Below are 5,171 nucleotides of genomic sequence, written 5' to 3' on the forward strand. Positions count from 1 at the left end.
CTTTTTTCACTGACATCTCCTACAAAGAAAAATACAAGAAAAAAATTCCAAGATTATAATCTGAATTTTCCATACTTTTCTTTGGTTTCAAACAATATCATATACATTAATTAGCTTGTAGTAAGATTTGTCATTCTCACTTCAGAACTGGGGAAATTGAAGCCTAGGTGGGCTGTGTGATACAGGTAAGTTTACAGGATCTCTTAAGTTTCATTTCTGGGCTCCTTCTATAAACATGATTTAAAAATAATATTTTTTTCAAGGTCACATTTTTCCATCTCAGGTTTTTAAGAAAGCTACCTGCTCACCCATTTGCTGTTTTTCCCAAGAATGGCTAAGATGTATTAGCACCTTCAATCTAGAGCCTTGCTTTTTAAAGTGTGGTTTGTGGACCAGCAGTTTCAGCATCACCTGAGAGCTTGTTAGAAATAGAAAATTTAGGTCCCACCCCCCAACCTACGCAATCAGAATCTGCATTTGGACAAGATCTCCAGGTGATTCACGTGCACTTGAAAGTCCTAGACAAACTGCTTGGGAGAACTGAATCCGTGTTCTCATCTTCCCATTTATGACTTTTCCTCCACCAGAGCTGAACTCCTCCCCCTCAACACTACATTAATGAGATTCAAGGGCAGCAGACAGACTTGGCCCTCAGACTGGGAAGGAGGCCAGTGGTGTCAGTGACCAGAGGTGCACTGACCAACAGAAGAATGCTGCAAGAGCATGGTGGATGACACTGAGGGACACCAGGAGCTGATGAGCGCAGGTCAGAGTACTTCAGCATGTTGCTGGGGATAGATCGACATTAGGTTTCTTTTTCTGGCGGAGTTCTGTGTCCTGTGATAAATGGTGGCAGCACGGTGGCTTAAAATGGCCCTGAAGCCCAGGACATGGGCTTGAGGGCCAATGCTGACGTATACTAGCTGTGAGATCATGACAAGTCGTTTCAAAGCACTGGAATCTCCATTTTTTCCATGTAAAATGAGGAAACGAATGCTTGCTCCACTTATTTCACAAGGCTGATGCTTCTGAGGTTTACAGATGATGTGAGTGACAGTGCTGGGTAATCTATAATGCCCTGTGCACTTGAAAGCCATTGGACAAGAGAGGAACCATCTTTATGTTAAATAGCTGGCTGGAGAAGAGGAAGTACATGCATTATGTTTACAACACAGATTTATATACAGCCATTCATTCTCTGTCTCAACATCTAATACTGCATCAATGAATACACACCTGATCACAGTTCTTGTCCCATCCTGTGTAAATTACGTTTATGTGGCTGTCTTTCCCACTAGGCTGTAACTCTTTACCGCAGGGATTCTGTCTTTCCCATTTTTATATCTTCCACACTGAGCAGAGCAGCGGGTACATAATAGGTACTCAGCAGCATATGCTGAACAACTGAATAAAATGAAATGAAATTGATATGGCATGGTACAGGCCACCTGCACTGGCATCTGATACAACAGACAGCTATTACTAGGAAAGTGCCTTTGTGTGACTGATTAGCTTTTCAAGGGTCACCAGCCACAGGCCCTCTGTTCCGTCCTCATTCACCTGTCCAGCTGCCTTCTGAGTGGGAGGGACCAGGTTCTGAGAATGCCCTAAGGTGAGAGTACTGGTCATGCCTACAGCACTGAATGTCCTGACTCTGTTTTCTTAGAAAGTATGCTGCCATCACCTCCCCTCCCAACCCATGGAAGCTGCCATGTTTTCACAGGGCATTGCTCCTGAATGCTCTGGAGAGGGTGAGGAATGTGGCTCAGGCTGGGCCAAGCACAACGCCCCACCTCTGGCCAGACTTTTTCAAGACCTGAAGTGGGTTAATGAGATGCCTTTTCAGGATATTTGGAGAGAGAAAAAGGAAGGGAGGAAGGGAGAGATTGAGAGGGAGAGAGAGATTGAAATTATTGAGTTCCTTTCTAGGGGCAGAATTTATCAGAAGTTAAAACTCTAAAAGTGTCTGAGGCCATGTTTCTCTCAGCCACATGGACAAAGCCCATGTGAAGGGGAGAGAGGATCAATCTGACTTTCACACAGAACCTGAGGTGAAAACAGAATGCCATGGCCTCAAACCCCTGGCTTCAGTTTTCCCTGAGGCCCAGCTGTGCCCCTCCTGCCCTCCAAGGGTTTGGCTGCTCAACCCTTCCTTGGATACCCATTTTCACTTTTACCTAAACTGGTTCAAGTCAGAGTTCTGTCACTTGCAACCAAAAGAATCCTGATTGATAACACCTGTACTAAAATACAACATTAATACGAATGTGTCAGAATAGTTTTATATCCTTTTTCTCATCTCAAAAGTGAAGCTATAAAATCCCAGTTATAGTCTTGCTATACCATCAATTAAAAAATATCTCTATTTTGGAATTCCACTTGAATAGGCATAAGAACTACAGAAAAGTATTGTGTGTGAAGCAGAAAGTATCCAGGGATAGGAAAAAAAATTATTAAAGCCTTAAAAATAGTGTCAACACAACAAAATTTAGTATTGATTTTCCATTTAGTACTATTTAGTTCTATTTTCCTTCAACTATAGCATGATTTAGTACTTTAGTATTACTATTAGCATATTATAGCAAGAGTATTACTCTTACTATAGCATTAATAGCAAACTAGTGTTCCCATTACTAATTACTATTACTATAGTACTTTAGGATTGGGTATTATTTAGTATTTAGTAATATTTAGTACTGGTTTCCTTCAATGAACTCTGGAGTTTTAAATGTAATTCCAGTAAAACTTCTATCAACCCTCCGAGGTAGTCAAGTGTCCCAGGGCCTCATTTCCTGGTCATACGATAAGACATCATGGGTGTCAGTGGCGTGCTCTTTACTGAAGTTGGAAACCCAGAGATGGTCCTCTCTGGAGCCATGGCAGGGGCCTGGGGCTCACCAGCAGATCCTGGGTCAAAGGAGAAAACAAAGTCCAAAAGAGCTTAAAAATAAAGCAAGCTGAGTTAATTTACTTGCCAGGAAGGAGACAAGCACAGGGACAAGTTCTGCTGAGCAGGTTGGTAAGGAGGAAGAATCTGTGCTTCTGTGTTAGAAAGGGGGTGCTGTGCTAATGAAGTACTGACAGCTAGCATGTTGTCTAGGACGCGCTGAGTCACGGGTCTGTATATCACTCTTTGAAACAAGGCCCATTGCTCGTTGGTTGGGGAAGAGTCTGCAATTAGATCCAGCGAGGGTCTGTGTATGGGGCCCTTCAGAGTTGATGATCCTTCAACAGCTTCAAGTTCAGAACAGCTGAGGGGAAGGGCCATCCATCTAGTCTCCCAGGCAAGTGCTACAGAACAGGAAAGTATTCCTTCCACATGGTCATTCATTTGTTCTGACAGTCAATTGAGAGGCCTTGATTGAGGCCTACTCGGTTCAGGAAATGCCCAGGATTTTGCTCAAAGACAACACCGCAGTCTGCCTGCAAGCAGCTTATAATATAACAGAGGGAAAGGACCACATAAAAAATAAATGCAAAAATGTATACAGGTTTCACCTGATGAGTCTCTTCAGCGTAGACTGAGGCGCAAGGGAAGAAGGGTCATTTCTACCTGGGCTTCTCAGGAAAGGCATCTGCATGGAGGTGGCTCTGGACCTGAGGGCCCTACTTTTAAACAGGCCTCTCCCCAGGTTATGATTTAATCCCTTGTTCTCATCCTTGTGCTGCTAAGGCACAAGGACTACTCTGCAAGAAATGAACCTTGTAGAGACAAACTGGGTGACTCCTTTATACTACTTTACACTACTTTAAACAGCGGAGTGATATAATTCAATTTGAGTTTTTAAGGCTTTAAAGTGGTTGCTGGGTGGAAAGCAGACTGGCTGGGTGCCATGGCAGGTCCAGGAGAGATGAGAGCAGCTAGAACTTGAGTGGTGGCAGTGGAGGTGGCAAGAGGGTGAGGGACTTGGATGCCATTTAGGTGGAAGTAATAAGATGTGGTGATGAAAGTAACATGTGCATTTAATACTGGGATAAACACTGGGGGTGCAGATAGATTAAAATGGGAGGCTCTCTGCCCTCAAGGAATTTACAACACATTTTACAAGCTGGCTGGGAAGGAGCAGCTAAAAATACAAGTCACAGAAGCTGTGTGCCAAGGGGCAGTGCTGAGAATCATGCAGGGCCGAACCTTCCTCTCCCTCTTTCCATTCTCAGTCCAATGCCATGTTCCTTAGGTAAAGCTCATTCTCCTGGGAAGAGTGGAAAAGTGGGCACTCATTTCAAACACATAAAATGCATTTATATTTTAAAAATACAAATGATGGGAAAGTTGTTATTGTGAACTCTGAAACTGAAAAGTTAATGGAATTATTATCGACACTTAGGAAACAGGTCCAGGGACTTTGGAAGACATCAGGCTCCCTGAAATCCACTGAGCTATGGCTGTTGCTAACAACTCAAAGGCCATCTTGGGCTGCATGGACAGAAATACAGCCCCAAAGAAAGATGTCTCACATACAAAGTCCTGGATGATGGAAATCATACCTCAAGGAAACATTGAAGGGAATCTTGAAAAGAGAAGAGTCACATGAAGGTTAGAGAATGGTCTTCAAATATTTGAGAAGCTGTGCTAGGGACTGGATGCCCCCCCAACTTCACTGAAGCTTAATTCCCACTGTGACTGTAGAGGGTGGGAAATCCTGTTATGATAATTTAAAGGGGGGGGGGGCCTTGAAGAGGTGATTAGATTGTAGGACCATGCCTAGTGAATCGATTAATAATGGTGGTCAGATGCATAGCCAAAGCAATCCTGAGCAAAAAAAATAAAAAAATAAAAAAATAAAGCTGGAGGCATAACACTACCTGACTTTAACTATATTACAAAGCTATAATAACCAAAACAGCATGGTACTGGCATAAAAACAGACACATGGATCAATGGAACAGAATAGAGAACGCAGAAATTAATCCATATGCCTGTAGTCATCTGATCTTTGACAAAAGCAGCAAGTCTGCATACTGGGGAAGAGACTGCCTTTTCAACAAATGGTGCTGAGAAAACTGGATAATCATATGTAGGAGAATGAAACTAGACCTGTATCTTTCACCATATACCAAAATCAACTCAAAATGGATTAAAGAATTTAATATACATCCTGAAACAATAAAACTCCCTAAAGAAAACATAGGGGAAACATTCCAGGAAGTAGGAGTGGGTACAGACTTCA

Source organism: Galeopterus variegatus, unplaced genomic scaffold (assembly GCF_000696425.1).
Source record: "Galeopterus variegatus unplaced genomic scaffold, G_variegatus-3.0.2 Scaffold9986, whole genome shotgun sequence".
Lineage (NCBI taxonomy): Eukaryota > Metazoa > Chordata > Mammalia > Dermoptera > Cynocephalidae > Galeopterus > Galeopterus variegatus.